The following is a 19342-nucleotide window of genomic DNA, read 5'->3' as shown; positions in this document are numbered from 1 at the left end:
CATTTGGTAGTCAGCAGGTACTTATTCTATGATGGTAAAGTTGCAACTTGGAGGGTTTAAACTTCTCACAGAGGCCAGGCAGAAAACTGAAGCAAGAAAGTTGGTAGACCTTAGGACATACTGGTATTTCAAATGAATGTGGGGAACTAGTAAACCACAGGAACCACATATCACCCTAAAAAGAGCAGCTGCTCCTCATCAACATCCAGTTGAGGCTGTGGATTCTGTTTCTCTGACAATAAGTTCTATGAGCATGAGGACTTTGTCACATGCCCTGTTGTATTTCCAATGCACGAAGAGGGCCTGACACATAGGAGACACTAAATAAATATTTTCTGAATGAATGAAACTTCCATTTTGGAAGCTCTACAGTGTATTCTATCTTTAGTCTAAAGATAGTCCTTGTTCTCTTAAAGGAATGCAATACATCTGATTGCTCTGGAATAAGGGAACTGTGTAGAGATAGATTTCAACCACAGGGCACTTCATTTCAACTTGAGGGACACATCCAGAGTAAAGAGAATGATGGAAAGTAGTTCATACTTATGACCTTTATCACTGGTACCAGTGTTGCTAGCCAGGTACCCTACTAGCCTAGAAAGGACCATTCAATGATAGGAAGAGCTTTTAGTAGGAAAGTCTGACTTCAGACACTAAAAAGTTGTGAAGTGAAACTGTTAGTTGCTGAGTCATATCTGACTCTTTGCCATCCCATGGACCGTAGGGCACCAGATTCTTCTGTCCATGGAATTCTCCAGGCAAGAATACTAGATGAGTAGCCATCTCCTTCTCCAGGAGATCTTCCTGACTCAGGTATTAAACCTGGGTCTTCTGCATTACAGGCAGATACTTTACCGTCTGAGCAACCAGGGAAGCCCACCAAAAGGTTATAGGACCTTAAACAGATCTGGCCCCTCTCTGATATAGTTTCCGTCTCTTTAAAAGGAGGGGATTAGGTCTCTTTGACTACTATGGGAAATGTACACATCTAGGAATCCCAAAGGTCATTAATAGAGTCAAGTGATGTCATAGAAATGCATGAGAAACTACTATGAACAATTATGCAAGAAACTGGACAACTTAGAAGAAATGGATCAATGTCTAGAAACATACAATCTATCAAGACTGAATCATAAAGAAATAGAAAATCTAAAAAGACCAATTACTAGTGAAGAGATGGAATAAATAATGAAAAACTTCCCAACAAAGAAAAATCCAGGACCAGATGGCTTCACTGGTGAATTCTATTGAACATTTAAAGAACTGATGCCAATCCTTCTCAAAATCTTCAACATATGCAAGAGCAGGGAACACTTCCAAACTCACTTTACGAGACCAGCATTACCCTCCTAGGAAAGTCAGATAAGGACATCATGAGAAAAGAAAACTGTAGGTCAATATACCTGATGAACATGGAGGCAAAAGTTTTCAGCAAAATACTAACTGGATTCAACAGCATTTTAAAAGGATCATACACCATGATCTAGTTGGATTTATTCCTTGCATGTAAGGATGGCTAAAATACACAGATCAATAGATGTGATAAACCATATTAACATAATGAAAGATAAAAATCGTATAATAACCTCAATAGTTGCAGAAAGAACATTCAACAAAATTCAACATCTTTTCATGGTGAAAAACTCTCAACAAATTAGGTATAGAATAAATGTACCTCAACATAATAAAGGCCATATAGAAAATGCCAACAGCTAACATACTCAATGGTGAAAAGTTGAAGGCTTTTCCTCCAAGATCAGGAACAAAACAAGGATGCCCACTTTTGCCACTTATATTCAACATAGCACTAAAAATCTTAGCCCCAGCAATTAGGTAAAAATAAATAAATAAAAGGCATCCTAATCTGAAAGGAAGAAGTAAAACTGTTTGCAGATAACATAATCTTATTTATATACAGAAAACCCTAAAGACTTAACCAAAAATTCTTGAAGCTAATAAACTAATTCAGTAAAGTTGCAAGATACAATGGAGAAGGAAATGGCAACCCACTCCTGTATTCTTGCCTAGAGAATCCCATGGACAGAGGAACCTGCTGTCCATAGGGTCGCACAGAGTCAAATACAACTGAAGCGACTTAGCATGCATGCATGCATTAGAGAAGGAAATGGCAACCCACTTCAGTGTTCTTGCCTGGAGAATCCCAGGGACAGAGGAGCCTGGTGGGCTGCCATCTATGGGGTCACACAGAGTCGAACACGACTGAAGCAACTTAGCCACAGCAGCAGCAGGATACAATTGCATTTTTGCAGAAATCAGTTGCATTTTTATACACTAACAGAAAATGGTCCCCTTCCCACCAAGATTAAGAAAGCAATTCAATTTATGACATCATCAAAAATACTAAAAAATAAACTTAGCCAAGAAGGTAAAGGTGAGAGATCTGTGCCCTGAAATTATAAGCATTGATGAAGGAAATTAAAGACACAAATAAATGGAAAATATCCCATGCTCATGGATTAGAAGGATTAATATTTTTAAAATCTCCATAATACCCAAAGCAATCTACAGATTCAATGCAACCCTTATCAAAATCCCAATAGCATTTTTCACAAAAATAGAAAAAATCCCCCAACTGTGTAAGGAACCAATTAAAAAATCCCATATCACAATGCAGTTTGAGAAAGAACAAAGCTAGAGCCATCATACTTCCTGATTTCAAATTATGCTGCAAAGCCGTAGTAACCAAAATAGTGTGGTACTGCCAATAAAATGAACACATAAACCAATGGAACAGACTAGAGAGTACAGAAATAAACCCACACATACATAAGCACCTCATCTTTGATAAGGGTGACAAGAATGGGACAAGGATAGTCTCCTCAATAAATGGTATGGGAAAAACTGGATATCTGCATGCAAAAGAATAGCACTTGAAACTTATACCACACACAAATATTAATTACAAATGGTATAAGGATATAAGAGTAATACCTGAAACCATAAACCTCCAGAACAGAGAAAAGGCTCCTTGACATTAGCTTTGGCAATGACTTTTTGGTATGAAACCAAAAACAAAGACAACAAAAGTAAAAATAAAATATTGTGACTACATCAAACTAAAGCACTTTTACATGACAGAGGAAACAACAAAAAGAAAAGACAATGTATGAATGACCAGAAATATTTTCAAATCTTTCAAATATCTGATAATAGGTTAATAACATATGAAACAAACTCATAGAACTCAATAGCAAACAATAATAACAACCAAAGAACTCCATTTACAAATGGGCAAAGAACCTGAATAGACATTTTTCAAAGAAGACAGACAAGTGGCCAAAACATGTAGAAAGAGGTGCTCGATGTCATTAATTATCAGGGAAATGTAAATCAAGACGACAATGATACATCACTTCATATCAGAATGGCTATTATCAAAGAGTCAAAAGATAAGAAGCATTGACAAGGGTATGGAGAAAAGGGTTGCTGTTGAGTCGTTAAGTCGTGTTCGACTCTGTGTGACCCCATGAACTGCAGCATGCCAGGCTCCTCTGTCTTCTACTATCTCTTGGAGTTTGCTCAAATTCATGTCCCTTTCATCAGTGATGCCATCTATCTGATGGAGGAAAGGGTACTCTTGTACATGTTGGTGAGAATATAAATTTTCATAGCTGTAATGGAAAATATTATGGACATTCCTCAAACAAAAATAGGACTCTTTATGTGATCAAGATATTCTGCTTCTGGATAACCACAGGAAGGAAATTAAATCAGTATCTGGAAGAGATATCTGCACTCCCATGGTCATTGAAGCATTATTCACAACATCCAAGATGTGGAAACAACTTAAGTGTCTGTTGATGGATGAATGGACATGTACATTATCAGACACAGAAATACAGATACTGCATAATCTCGTTCATGTGTAGAATATGAAGTCAAAATCAGAAGCAACAAAGAAGGGTGGTTGTCATGGGCTGGGGATTGGGGCAAATGGGGAAATGTTGGTCAAAGGGTATAAACTTTCAGTTATAAATTGACTAAGTTGTGGGGTCTAATGTAAAGTATGCTTATTCTAGTCAATACTGTATTATATACTTGAAACTTACAAAAAGAGTAGATCTTAAGTACTCTCATCAAAAAAATACATAAATAAAGATAATTATGTGAGATGATACATGTGTTAATTAGCTTGATTGTGGCAATCATTTCACAATATATACACATATCAAGTCATCACATCATACAGCTTAAATATATATAATATTTCTGTCAATTATACCTCAATAAAGCTGGAAAAATGCATCAACATACAATAAATAAATTAAGAGTTCAACCCACCACCCGTCTCTCCTAGCTACTATTTGAGACACCAAAAGGTCAGCAACAAAGTAAGAGTGTAATTATCTGAAACTCCATGATGTAATGCAACGCTGGACATTATTCCCATAGACAATCCCAAAGGCTGATTTCCTCAACCTGTAAGTTCAGAGCAGTAGTGGCAATCTAGACTCATTGAGGAGTTAAAAAAGTGAAAGTGAAGTCACTCAGTCCTGTCCGACTCTTTGTGACCCCATGGACTGTAGCCTACCAGGCTCCTCTGTCCATGGAATTTTCCAGCAAGAGTACTGGAGTGGGTTGCCATTTCCTTTTCCAGGGGATCTTCCCAATCCAGGGGTTGAACCTGGGTCTTCCGCATTGCAGGCAGATACTTTACCATCTGAGCCACCAGGGAAGCCATGGACTTCTCCAGGCCAGAATACTGGAGTGGGTAGCTTTATCCCTTCTCCAGCAGATCTTCCCAACCCCGGGATTGAACCAGAGTCTCTTGCGTTGCAGGTGGATTCTTTACCAACTGAGCTATCAGGGAAGCCTCTGAGGAGTTATAACAAACCATAAGTGCATGTGCATGTGTGAATAGAGTGGTCTGACTTATGTGGATACATCATAATCCTCATCCAGCTAGTGTTCATCATTCATGGATTTAACTCCTTCCCTCTCTATCTCCTGCTTATAATTTTTTATTCCATCTTGCTAAGACAGGCACCATTTACAGTAGATTCTGCCTCTAAGGATGAGACCTAATTGTCCTCTTCTTTCATTCTATTCCACATGGAGTATGTATTCACGTGTGTGCGTGTGTGTGTGTGTGTGTGTGTGTGCAACCGCTCACACAGATGCAATTGCATATCACTTTGTAAAACGTCAGGTGTGATCTAGCCACTCATTAATAACACCTAATTCTGCATTTCTGGGTAAATATCTAAATTGCCACTTTTCTTGTGTCATCTCTTCCTGTGTTGTCACTTTGGTACTTCAAAGAATCAAAATGTGGAAATTCTTTTAGTTCTTAAAAATGCTACCTTCAAAGGAGAAATTCTCTGAGTTGACACGAATAGCTCTGTATCACTCTTCTTCCCCATACAGATTTCCAATTTTAAACTGCAGTTTGGTGTTTTTTTCTGATATCACACATAATAATTGGTTATAATTAGGAATAATTGCTTCTAGGAATGAGTACAGTATCTAATGGTGTTTAAAGTGTACCTTGAATGTCAAAGCAACTTATTTACCTTGCCCGGAGACTTTTGTAAGAAACCTGGAAGCCACGTTGGATAAAATTTAAGACTCATGGGCACTGGGGCTTTGAGGGAAAACAGAGGCCAAGGAAACTAAGGGCTTGGGTTCTGGGACTCAAGCCACAGCATGTGACCTGGATAAATGAAATCCAATGTCTAGCTTTTTCTCTTACAAAGTAAATTGAAACCAGAAGTCCTATAACAGGAGGTGATTTACAACACAGAAATTGTTCAAATCAAATATTTGATAGAGCCCAGAACACTTTCTGCCTAGAAAGTAGAAATATTATAGCCATAGGTGTGAAACAGACACAAAATGAATTGAAACACAAGTGAGTGAGACTGTTTACCATCATGCATACTTTAGGAGCAAAACATTGTGGGAGTCGAGCCTGAGGTGATGGGACCTACAAATGAAGATATAGGAGAAGAGATAAGGCTATGAGACAGACAACCCAGACATTCACGGGTGATGTTGTGAGTGAAATATCAATATTTCCTGCCATGGCTCTGTGCTCCATAAATCCCTAGCTAATAAGGTACCTATGACAGAGGTGCTCTTTAACAACTTTGAGGGTGTAATAATTGATGGCATAGCCAGCTGGTTGCTGCAATCAGATATAAATTAAATCATCTTTATTGTTTTATGCTTCCTCTGACTCCCTACCCCCACCCCGTCCAGCTACCTTTTCAGACTCTCTAAACCAATCCTGAGAAAAGAATATGTCTGCATCACTTACCAAATGACAAGAGCCAGAGCGAAATAGAGAGGGAAGAGGATGAGAAACAAGTTTCAAATAATTCTCAGTTCCTTGGGCCAAAGATTACAGTCTTATTTTGTGTTTCGTTTTGTTCTGTTTTGGTTTTCAAATGCTAAACAATTCCTTCCCATACTTTCTTTGCCCACCTGGACCAGGTCTAGCAATGGCTAAGCATCCTTTAAGAAACATGGCTTGGGGAAGTCTGGTAGGCCAGTCCCTCTGGTCCACCAGATGATGAAGACAAGGTCATCCCCTCATGTTTCTTACTCTCAGGGTAGCAGGGAGGGAGGGGAGACAGACATGCATAGACTGTTGTGATGAGGTGTGACTGGAGCTACGACGGAGATCTAGCTGAGAGAAGAAAGGAGGGTGAGATAAAGGCAGTCTGCGTAGGGAAAATTCAGGGCTTGTGCCTAGAAGCAAATGGACGAGAAGAGAGAAGGTCTGGGTCAGACAGGGCTTGTTCTACATTACCTTCCCTGTCTCTTTCTCTTGGTCCTGAGACAAAGGGTCCTGGCAGCACATGTGACAGAGTCCTATCTTGAATCACCAGGAAAGATTCCTAGGTTAAAAAACTCATTAGAATACTTGTCAAAGTAACAATACATATTCATTGTGTGCTAAGCCGCTTCAAGTCATGTCCGACTCTTTGCGATGCCATGGACCATAGCCCACCAGGCTTCTCAGTCCATGGGATTCTCCAGGCAAGAATACTGGAGTGGCTTACCATTTCCTCCTCCAGAGGATCTTCCTGACCCAGGGATTGAAACCGCATCTCTTATGTCTCCTGTATTGAAGGTGGGCTCTTTACCACTAGTGCCACCTGGGTGATGGTTATTGTGTTAACTTGACAATGATGCCAGTGATATGATGATGATACTGATGATGGCAATGGCAGGAACACAAGGTCATAAATGAGTCTTAAAATGTCCTCTTTCTCCTTTTAGCTCTTTCAAGGGTTTCGCGTTTCCAATATTTATAATTCCTTCATTCAGTTTAATATTGTCTATAGGCTGGTAGTGTCTCTTTACAAAAAATGTGGATTAGATTTTTTTGATGGATTAAAAAGATCTAAAAGGGTGAAAATCTGGGAAGAAGAGGGACAGACATGCTTGTTCATTCTGAGTCCTTAAAATGTCTGGCTCTGGCTCCCCACTCATAGACTGCAGCCCAGCAGACAAGGGCAAACAGCAAAGTGAGCTGGCTATGACCAGGTGGGACTATCAATCATGATGAGAGTTGAAATTGAATCAAACAGGGGCACCTGTGCACACTATTTCACAATGCAAGCAACATGAAAAACACAATCTTGTGAAATAAACCCAGTTGCTTGCCATTGGGCAGCAATTCCTTCCACCCTCTCCTTAGGGCTTGAGTTGCTTCTTGGCTCCTAAGAGCTATTCAGAGGCTCACACAAACATTTCACTCTATGGACACACCTGGGAGACATTATACATTTGGATCCAGACCACCACCAAAAGCAGATCAAACTGCATATAAAAAATATGTTTATATTGCACTGTAACCTATTAAGTGTGCAACAGCATTAAGTCTAAAAAGCAATGTGCTGTGCTCTGCTAAGTCACTTTAGTCATGTCCAACCTTTGCCACCCTATGGACCTTAGCCCACCAAGCTCCTCTGTCCATGGAATTCTCCTGGCAAGAATATTGGAATGAGTTGCCGTGCCCTCTCCCAGAGGATCTTTCTGACCCAGGGATTGAACCTGCATCTCTAAAGCCTCCTGCATTTGCAGGCAGGCTCTTTGCCACTAATGCCACCTGGCAAGCCCCCAAAAGCAATGTCCATACATTAATTAAAAATACCTTATTGGTATTTTTAATACCAAACACCTTGTTGCCCAGTGGTAAAGAATCTACCTGCCAATGCAAGAGATACAGGCTCAATCCCTGATTTGGGAGGATCGCACATGCGATGGGACAACTAAGCCTGTGCACCGCAACTGCTGAGCCTGTGCTCTAGAGCCTGGGAGCTGCAACTACTGACCCCATATACCTCAACTACGGAAGCCTGCATGTCCTACAGCCTGCGCTCTGCGATAAGAGAAGCCACCATAAGAAGAAACCTATGAACCACAACTAGAGAGTATTCCCTGCTTGCCGCAGCTATAGAAAGTCTGCTCAACAATGAAGACCCAGCACAGCCAATGAATAAATAAAATTATTTTTAAAAATACTTTGTTAAAAAAAGTGCTATCCATCATGTATGACTTCAATGAATGCTAATCTTTCGGCAATAGTAACATCAAAGATCACTGACCACAGGTCACCATAATAAATATAATAATGATGATAAGCTTGAAATACTGTGAGGATTATCAAAATATGACACAGAAACATGAAGTTAACAAATAATGTTGAAAAACTGGTGCGCATAAGCTTGCCCTGATATAGGATTGCTGAAAATCTCAGATTTATAAAACAAAAAAACAACACAGTATCTGATAAAATGAGGTGTGCCTGAAAATTTACTATATATAGAAGGCTTCTTGTAAAAAAAAAAAAGTGAACAAATTTCTGTGCAGAAAAGTGATTTAGGGAAAACAGGTAGAGCTGAGCTAGGGATAAGTGGGCAGTGGGATCTAAGGCTGCCTGCCATCTGGTGCTCATTTTCAGGGTTCCAGGATGCTAAGAAGTCTCCTCAACACCTCCCCATTAAATCTTGATGAGAGAGGAAATGGCACAATGAAACAGGAGTTCTCCTATTCTCTGTCAAAAAGGAGAATCTTGCCCCCCAAGAGGTAACCATCAGGCTCATATTAATTTGAGCAAATTTATCAGTTCCAGGTTGGGAGTCAGGGTTGGTGGCTACTGAGGGTTGTAGGGAGGGACGCAGGTTCACTGTACTGTACTGGGTGCTGAGACGTCAAGAATGTTGGGAGAGACGCACAATAGGGACAAGAAAGGAGACAGAAGACGGCGGCAGGCTACTGAGAACACTCGCCATTCCTTAGCACTGTGCACACTTGGCCTTGGTCCAGGCTCTGCTCTAGGCGTAGGACTGGGGAGGAAGTAAGGGTGAGGAGAGACATGCAGACTTTCAACTTGGAATCTATCCAGAGGTATTCCTGCCCACCCCGTCCCCATCAAACATATGCAAATGGCCATGGTAATAAACTCAGATAATGATAGAGTCAGCGTTTAAACTCACCATAGAATGCATAAATTACAGGGGAGGCTGTCACAGATGCAAAGGCTGGATGCTTTACTGCTGCGAAGAGGAAATTCTGATTCGCAGGTGCTAACTGGGTATCTCAGGCCAGGCAGGGAGTCCCATCACTCCGGGACTGCTACAGGGCTTCCTACAAGGAAAAGAAGTTTGAGGTCGGGCTATGCTGCTGTTGGGTGTGCAAATTGCTCTCGCAGGTTCAATGTCTTTCTTCCCGCCAGACAAAGCAGCCCAGACTCCATCTTTACAGCACAGCTGCCTACTCACTCTACTCCAGCTTCACAGGCTGCTTTACTATTCCTGCAACCTGCCAGACACACTCTTGCCTCTGCCCTGTTTCCTCTGTCTGCATCCTTCTTCCAGAAAGACACGAGTTTCACGCCATTACCTCCTTCAGGTCTTGACTCAATTTATGTGTTAGTCTCTCAGTCATGTCTGACCCTTTGTAACCCCATGCACTGTAGCCCGCCAGGCTCCTCTGTCCATGGAATTCTCCAGGTAGGAATTCTGGAGTGGGTTGCCATTTCCTACACCAGGGGGATCTTCCCAACCCAGGGATTCCAACCCAGGTCTCCTGAATTGAGGCAGATTCTTCACCATCTGAGCCACCAAGGAAGGCTTTCTCAAAAAGGCTCACCCAAACAACTCTATTTATAATTACAACCCTTCATGCCCCCTTACCTTGTCCATAAAATTTAACATCTAACATTCTATATAATTTACTTTTGCTATCTATGTTATTTATTGGGTGCACTGTTTATTACCTGTCTCCCTATACTAAAATATAAACTCCTTGAAGGTAGGAAATTTTGTCTATTTTGTCTCCCCTACACTTTCACACACACACACAAAGTAACCCAAGCATCTGGAACAGAGTCTGGTAATGAATAGTTATTTCATAATTAAACATTTGCTAAACACATTATTAAAAGCTGTCTCCTTTTAGAAGTCAGGAGGAAGAGAAATTTTCTTCTCAATAATGGTAACTGAAACTTGTAACATTTGTTTCAGGCACTCTCTCCTTTCCCAAATTGTGATCTGTTACTGACTCAAGACTGAATGTTCTTACCAATGAGTGCAACACATATGGTTCAGAAGCACATCCTCTCCCTAGAGAAGCCCAGAAACCTGGGGCAAGTACCCATCAGTTTGATTTCTCCCATGCTCACATAAAGACCAACTTGAAGAATCATTATATATTATAACTTTTAGAACTGGGAATGAACTTACATCCTGTCCAATCATCTTCTTTGAAAAATAAGGCATGGGAGATTGGATGGTTTGCCCAGGCTCACACATCCAATTAGTTGGAACAATGAGATCAAATACCATGGCCGTTAATTTCCTACCCAGTATAAGACTCTTTTCTCCCATGCTGTCTCTGTGCAGTTTTACTACACGTTTTGTATCTAGGTGTTCAATGTAGCCCCAAAACCTCACTCTCTCAACAGTTCTTTTTTAAGGACTCCTTCAGGGATCCATTTTTCACAGCATATCCCTGCTTCAGCACCTCTGCACATGGACAGCAGCCAACCCAGTTTATTCTAGTTAGTCTATGCTTTACTGAACATTTGATTCCTTTGGCTTCTATTTACATGATTAGCCAGTGCTTATCCTTTGCCTTCAAAAGTAAGCCTTTTCAAAGGGTTTGATGATCCATGGCCATGTCTTCGTAACTTTCATGTCTAGTAGTCTATATTGAATTTTCAGCCTGTGGGCATTGATAGTAACAATACCTAAAGCAAAATGCTGAAAACTAGTAATTCTATGGGAGGCTAATGGACACTGTGATATTAAATAAATAAGTGTGCATATATTTACATAAACAAATGTAAATAACTTTCCTTCAGTGTCTTTTAAAAATCTCATTACACATTTCCAAGAGAGGTGTACTGTATGCATCATTTCTCAATCTAAATTGACCATGAAATATTTTATTGTGCCACATTCTACAGATCTAATGAGAACATGTTTGGGAAATACTTCCCTACAGGGCCAAAATATCTAAGGGCAAGAGGGAATGTGTAGCACTGAAGAAGAAAAGCAGGAGACAAGATTAAAAAAAAAAAAAAGTAGGTATAGAAGTCCAAGAATAGTAGAGTTATGGAATAGTAAAAATATAAGGATGAATCAAAGATTCATCAGATCTTTCAAGACAAGAGGCCTCACTCCTAGATCTAGCCCATCTCCCATAAGATGGCTAGTTGCTCATTAGCAGGGCCCAAGCCTCTGAAGTTCTAAATACAAATCACCAAGGAGCTGAAATCCACTCCTAAGCCTCTGATTTTAGTGGCTTATGCCTTTCCAGAAGAATTAACTTGCCTACTGAAATGGCTCCTGCCCAGGGCTAGAAAAGTTTGAATAAAATGCATTTAGCTACTATCTAAAGATCTTAAGTCATTGAGCTAAATGCAAGAGCCTTTTGTTAAAAATCACACTCAACTAGATATTGAGGTTTATTACACACTTTCTCCACTTTTCCTTCTCCTTTTATGTAATCTCAGCTGGGCTGATTTGCCTGCATTCTTTCCAGTGGAATCTTCTTATTACTCCCAAGACACAACAGAGAATCTCCAACCCTGTACAGAGGGGCACATAGCTGCATCTGGATTATAAAAAAGGGGGCTATTTATACTCAAATCAATAGGCAGATTTTAGCATAACATTGCAGGCTTTCTGCAAGAGAATGAAAGAAAAGAAAATGCAGTTCCTTTTCCATTCTTCTTTACTGTATTATTTGCCCCAAAGTATGCTTGTCACATGGCCCAGAGCAGTGTGATCTAATAATGATAGGCCTGCTTGGCACAAGGGAGGGGAAAATCCAGCTGCACTGGGGGTTTCAGGGGATGACTCAGACAGCTGGCCCAGCCCTCACCCCATGTGTGTTTCAGGGAAAACACCCAGTATGTTGCTCATCTCACTTGCATGTAATTCTTCCCAATATTGAACCTGACTCTGGATGAGAGCTGTACAGAGCCTCTTGTCTCTCAAACAACCAGAGGGCCAGGAAACCTTGGATAATACCAAAGTAAACAAACCTGAGGCCACAGAAGTCTTTGATTCCATTCCAGTTGGGAGTCTGTCCAAGTTTGTACTCAAACTGGCCAGCCTGTGGCCTCCCAACCCAGCTGTGAGGAAGAGCCAAATAGCCTGCCTCTTTCTGCAGCTTTTATTAACCCCCGGGCTTAGTGAAGCCAGTGGAAATGCTTCGAGATAAGAGATTCCTAAGTCAAAGTGTTGAGATTTTTAAATGAAGGGATGGGTAGCCCCTCCATAAACCTGAAGGAGGCAAGAGAGAGCATAGAGTCCCTCTGCAGCCATCCTAGGGGACATTCGTCATGTAGGCTGCTCCAAGGACATCCATCAAGACAAGCTGACAGGACACAGCACAACCACTATGCTCCTAAGTCTGTTTGTGCCAAGGACTGGCAGTCCCCTCTGCCATTCTCAGGACAAAGTCCCCACTTTCATCTATTTGCACCTGTGAAGTCTTAGTGCCAGGAGCAGTAACCCATGCCTACCAAGTCACTTCATAAATGCATATAAGAAAATCCTTGGCTGCTGTCACTCAACCCATTCTGTGCTTTGTCTTCCAGGACACTGAGTCTGATATGAGCAGTGACTGCAGGAAGTCTGGAACACGAGACAGAGTCTAATGGCCCTCCCACCTCCAACAACTATTGAGTTTCTAGCTCCTCTTCCTTCCTACATGCACTGATTTGTAAGCCTGGGATCTGACCAGCTCTATGAAACTCTTTGCTGCTATTGCTGTTTAGATGCTAAGCCACGTCAGGCTCTTTTGTGACCCCATGGACTGTAGTCCACCAGGGCCCTCTGTCCATAGGATTTGCCAGGCAAGAATACTGGGAGTGGGTTGCCATTTCCTCCTCTAGGGGATCTTCCCAACCCAGGGATCAAACCCATGTCTTCTGCTTGGCAGGTGGATTCTTTACCATTGAGTCACCTGGGAAGTCCATGAAACTCTTTACTTATATCCAATTACTAGTAAGAGTCCACAACTGACTAATAGATTATTCTCTCCTAAAACTGTCACAATAAGCTATTATTATATGGGTGGAAAGATCTCTGCCAAGGATCAACAATGCACTCACTTTAGATTTGGGATGAAAGTAAGAACATCACGTTTCATCAAAACACTTGGAAGAGAACATTGCAGGGTTCAAAATCATAGCGCTAGACCATGTATCAAGTCTCAAGAAGAAATGAAAAAAAAAAAAAAGGACTTTTGTTACAGGGAAACAGAGCAAACATAAAATATCTACAAGTTCTGGGGTTTTTAAAAAGCATTTTGCAAAATGTCTCAAGAGGGAGATAAGATTCATTTCTGCCCTTACATAAAAATGCTGTGGACTGGGACTTTCCTGGTGGTCCAGTGGTTAAGAATCAGCCCTGCGATGCAAGGGATGTGAGTTTGATACCTGGTAAGAGATCTAAGATCCCACAGGCTGCGGAGCAACTAAGCCCACACACTGCAACTTCTGAGCCCACGCCTCACAACTGGAGAGTTCATATGCCACAATGAAAGATCCCACTAACACCCAACACAATCAGATAATTAGTTTTATAAAAAATCTTGTGGACTGCATAGGAATGTACTTCCTTAAGTACTATATTAGGAAAACACCTCTCAGGCAATATAAAAACTAAAATAAATAAAATAAAACCTTAAAGAGGTACATGTCATTATACAAACCCACGTGTGGAAGGCAACTTCATTCAAGGACTCAAAATTGGATGAGCATTAAAGATGATGGAAGGGCTTGATATGCCTAGCATGGAGTATCTAGTGTGATTTCCTACTGTTTCTGATCCTCTTAGAAAGGAACAGATCTTTCCAAATGAATACTTGGATTATATAAGTTAAGGTAATGTAAGCAGTTGTAACAAACCTATTTCAAAATTTTAGTACCCTTACAAACTAGAGGTGTATTTCTCACTTAAAGAGCATTCCAGTGGTGTTCCTGGTAGGTAAGCTGCTTTTCTCCAGTTGGTGACTGAAAGACCCTTCTAGTGCCTTTGTTATTCCTTTAGAGCCTTGAAGTCATATGTTCTACTCTGGCTGAAAAAACATAAGGCAGAAAAGTCACACTTCTTAATATCCTTGGCCTTGAGCTGGCACTATTATTTTTGTTTATATTCCAGTTGGTGAGAACTAGCCATATGGCCTCCCTAGGTGCAGAAGAACTGGGAAATAGAATTCCTAAATGTGCAACTGTTTTACAAGAACAACTCAGTAATACAGGAGGACACGCATGAATTTTGGTTTAAAGTTTGCCATCTTTGCCTCAGAGATACACACCACAGCAAACCAGGAGGATCAGATGCAGCCAGGCTACACAGTGGTCAACATGTGTTATCAATTATTTTTGTTATTGAAGAGGAGATAAGTGACTTCAGGGGAGAGGCAAAACATAGATTAAAACAATCCAACAAACTTTAATCCTTTGGCTTCTCCCATGATTCTTGTTCCCAAACTAGTTACTTCATTCTAATAAATTTTTGAGCTATTAAACATTATATGGAGACTTCCATGTAAAGCTGATTCAGTAAGGGTAATTATACTCCAAAAGCCTCTTTCTAAAGTCACAAAAGAATAACAAAAAATCATTTTTAAAACTTTGCCTATAAAACAAGCAAACAGCTATAAACAATGAAGCAGATTTCCAAATACTGAGAAATCTGTACAAAGGGGAAGGAAGATTCTAGAAACTGACATAGCTCCTCAGTTCTTCAAAAAAGATCCTTAAAAGCAAATACCCAGGGAAGGCTGGTTAATAAAAATTTTGAGGAGAAGCAGATGAATGTTACAGTACTCAGGGGAGAAAAACTGTACGAAAAAACAATGCTGACATCTGACTTATATTGTCTCTGATCTTAACCCTTAGCTAAGGGTGGGGCGACAGGGGTTAAACAAGGTGAAAATGACATCTTGATCACCAGATCATGAGGCAGAAAGCCTGTGATTTCTGAGAACCTACTCTAAGCCTAACCAACATCTTAAAAGCTGAAAATTGTGGGCAACTAATATTCCAAGAGCAAAATAAGGAATTAAGTAAGGGAATATGGACAAAAACATGTGATTATATTAAACATTCAAAGAGAAGTAACCAAAAGAGAGGAAATGCTCTTTTAAATAAGTAATTCTTCTACTTATACACAACTAATCTCTCTCTTGAAAAATAATGATTAAAATTTCAACGTATATGTTCAAAGGAGAAAATTAAGAGTTCAAAGAGAACACTATAAAACAATAAGAGAAAACAGAGAGCATCCTGTGGGGGGGAAAAGATCTTTCAATTCAGGCCACATAAACCTCCCACAGAATGTGTTCCAATAAATGAGTTCACAGGGTTAAATTTTTTATAAAAATCAGCTAGAAACAACAGTGACAATGATAAAACAGAACCCAGATGCTTGAATTATCAGAAAGAAGAGTATTAAATAGCTCCTTTTTTGGAGAAAATAATTTCTAAAATAAGACACAATATTATCAAACTTGACCAGGTAGATCTGAAGATCAAATATAATTTATTGAAATAAACAAATAACTGAAAAGTTCAGTATAAGTGACTACAAAGAGGTTCCAGGAAACTTCCTGGGGGAAACGGTAATATTTTCTAATTCGTTATGCTTGGTTGGTATGTGGCTATATAAATAATTGCCTAAACTCATAAGCTAAATATGTAAGAATTGTGCACTCTACTATGTTAACTATATCTCAATTTTAAAAAAAAAAGTCAATGAAATAATTAAACAGAATATTATACATCCAAGAGAGAGTTAGAGAATAAGATAGATGGAGAATGCTTCTCAGATCAGATCAGTAGCTCAGTCGTGTCCGACTCTTTGCAACCCCATGAATCGCAGCATGCCAGGCTTCCCTGTCCATCATCAACTCCCGGAGTTCACCCAGACTCACGTCCATCGAGTCAGTGATGCCATCCAGCCATCTATCTCATCCTCTGTCGTCCCCTTCTCCTCCTGCCCCCAATCCCTCCCAGCATCAGAGTCTTTTCCAATGAGTCAACCCTTCGCATGAGGTGGCCAAAGTACTGGAGTCTCAGCTTCAGCATCATTCCTTTCGAAGAAATCTCAGGGCTGATCTCCTTCAGAATGGACTGTTTGGATCTCCTTGCAGTCCAAGGCTCTCAAGAGCCTTCTCCAACACCACAGTTCAAAAGCATCAATTCTTCAACACTCAGCCTTCTTCACAGTCCAACTCTCACATCCATACTTGACCACAGGGAAAACCATAGCCTTGACTAGATGAAACTTTGTTGGCAAAGTAATGTCTCTGCTTTTGAATATGCTGTCTAGGTTGGACATAACTTTCCTTCCAAGGAGTAAGCATCTTTTAATTTCATGGCTGCAGTTACCATCTGCAGTGATTTTGGAGCCCCCCAAAATAAAGTCTGACACTGTTTCCACTGTTTCCCTATCTATTTCCCATGAAATGATGGGACAGAATGCCATGATCTTGAGTTTCTGAATGTTGAGCTTTAAGCCAACTTTTTCACTCTCCACTTTCACTTTCATCAAGAGGCTTTTTAGTTCCTCTTCACTTTCTGCCATAACGGTGGTGTCATCTGCATATCTGAGGTTCTTGATAATTCTCCCAGCAATCTTGATTCCAGCTTGTGTTTCTTCAGGTCCAGCGTTTCTCATGATGTACTCTGCATATAGGTTAAATAACCAGGGTGACAATATACAGCCTTGACGTACTCCTTTTCCTATTTGGAACCAGTCTGGTGTTCCATGTCCAGTTCTAACTGTTGCTTCCTGACCTACATACAAATTTTTCAAGAGGCAGATCAGGTGGTCTAGTATTCCCATCTCTTTCAGAATTTTCCACAGTTTATTGTGATCCACACAGTCAAAGTCTTTGGCATAGTCAAGAAAGCAGAAATATATGTTTTTTCTGGAACTCTCTTGCTTTTTCCATGATCCAGCGGATGTTGGCAATTTGATCTCTGGTTCCTCTGCCTTTTCTAAAACCAGCTTGAACATCAGGAAGTTCACAGTTCACATATTGCTGAAGCCTGGCTTGGAGAATTTTGAGCATTACTTTACTAGTGTGTGAGATGAGTGCAATTGTGCGGTAGTTTGAGCATTCTTTGCATTGCCTTTCTTTGGGATTGGAATGAAAACTGACCTTTTCCAGTCCTGTGTCCACTGCTGAGTTTTCCAAATTTGCTGGCATATTGAGTGCAGCACTTTCACAGCATCATCTTTCAGGATTTGGAATAGCTCAACTGGAATTCCATCACCTCCACTAGCTTTGTTCATAGTGATGCTTTCTAAGGCCGACTTGACTTCACATTCCAGGATGTCTGGCTCTAGGTCAGTGATCACACCATCATGATTATCTGGGTCATGAAGATCTTTTTTGTACAGTTCTTCTGTGTATTCTTGCCATCTCTTCTTAATATCTTCTGCTTCTGTTAGGTCCATACCATTTCTGTCCTTTATCGAGCCCATCTTTGCATGAAATGTTCCTTTGGTATCTCTGATTTTCTTGAAGAGATCTCTAGTCTTTCCCATTCTGTTGTTTTCCTCTATTTCCTTGCATTGATCGCTGAAGAAGGCTTTCTTATCTCTTCTTGCTATTCTTTGGAACTCTGCATTCAGATGTTTATATCTTTCCTTTTCTCCTTTGCTTTTCACTTCTCTTCTTTTCACAGCTATTTGTAAGGCCTCCCCAGACAGCCATTTTGCTTTTTTGCATTTCTTTTCCATGGGGATGGTCTTGATCCCTGTCTCCTGTACAATGTCACAAATCTCATTCCATAGTTCATCAGGCACTCTCTCTATCAGATCCAGGCCCTTAAATCTATTTCTCACTTCCACTGTATAATCATAAGGGATTTGATTTAGGTCATACCTGAATGGTCTAGTGGTTTTCCCTACTTTCTTCAATTTAAGTCTGAATTTGGCAATAAGGAGTTCATGGTCTGAGCCACAGTCAGATAAGTCAGATAAGATCTCTAAGATCTTATCTTAGAGAATAAGATAGATGGAGAATGCTTCTCAGAGACATTTTAAAAATAGAAAATATTAGGGAGATATAAGCTCAAGACAATAGTCAGAAAAAGCAGTTCTATGAAGATGGACAAGATCTTCTAGAACTAACACCAAAAAGCATACGTCCTTTTCATCATAGTGGACTGCAATGCAAAAGTAGGAATTCAGGAGATACCTTGGATACAGTACTTGGATATAATCTCAAAAACGGCAGAATGATCTCTGTTCATTTCCAAGGCAAACCATTCATTATCACAGTAATCCAAGCCTATGCCCTGACCTGTAATGTGGAAGAAGCTGAAGTTGAGTGGTTCTATGAAGACCTACAAGACCTTCTAAAACTAACACCCAAAAAAGATGTCCTTTTCATTATAGGGGACTGGAATGCAAAAATAGGAAGTCAAGAAATACCTGGAGTAACAGGAAAATTTGGCCTTGGAGTACAGAATGAAGCAGAGCAAAGGCTAACAGAGTTTTGCCAAGAGAATGCACTGGTCATAGCAAATACCCTCTTCCAACAACACAAGAGAAGACTCCACACATGGACATCAGCAGATGGTCAATGCCAAAATCAGATTGATTATATTCTTTGCAGCCAAAGATGGAGAAACTCTATACCGTCAGCAAAAACAAGACCAGGAGCTGACTGTGGCTCAGATCATGAACTCCTTATTGCCAAATTCAGACTTAAATTGAAGGAAGTATGGCAAACCACTAGACCATTCAGGTATGAACTAAATCAAATACCTCACGACTATACAGTAGAACTGACAAATAGATTCAAGGAATTAGATCTGATAGACAGAGTGCCT

General features: G+C 40.3%; 1 long non-coding RNA gene across 2 annotated transcripts in view; it reads right to left on the bottom strand.

Moving 5' to 3' along the window:
- Nucleotides 1–19342, bottom strand: part of LOC147356310 (uncharacterized) — a 567448-nt gene that overhangs the window by 164938 nt on the left and 383168 nt on the right. For both annotated transcript variants that reach the window (XR_015142699.1, XR_015142710.1), the window contains one exon: nucleotides 9471–9621. This is a non-coding gene — a long non-coding RNA (uncharacterized LOC147356310). The remainder of the gene's footprint in view (nucleotides 1–9470; nucleotides 9622–19342) is intronic.

The sequence above is a fragment of the Bos grunniens genome, chromosome 16 (assembly GCF_055505025.1).
Source record: "Bos grunniens cultivar Pamir isolate PY7600 chromosome 16, Bosgru_T2T1.0, whole genome shotgun sequence".
NCBI lineage: Eukaryota > Metazoa > Chordata > Mammalia > Artiodactyla > Bovidae > Bos > Bos grunniens.
This window is presented reverse-complemented; position numbering and strand designations above follow the sequence as displayed.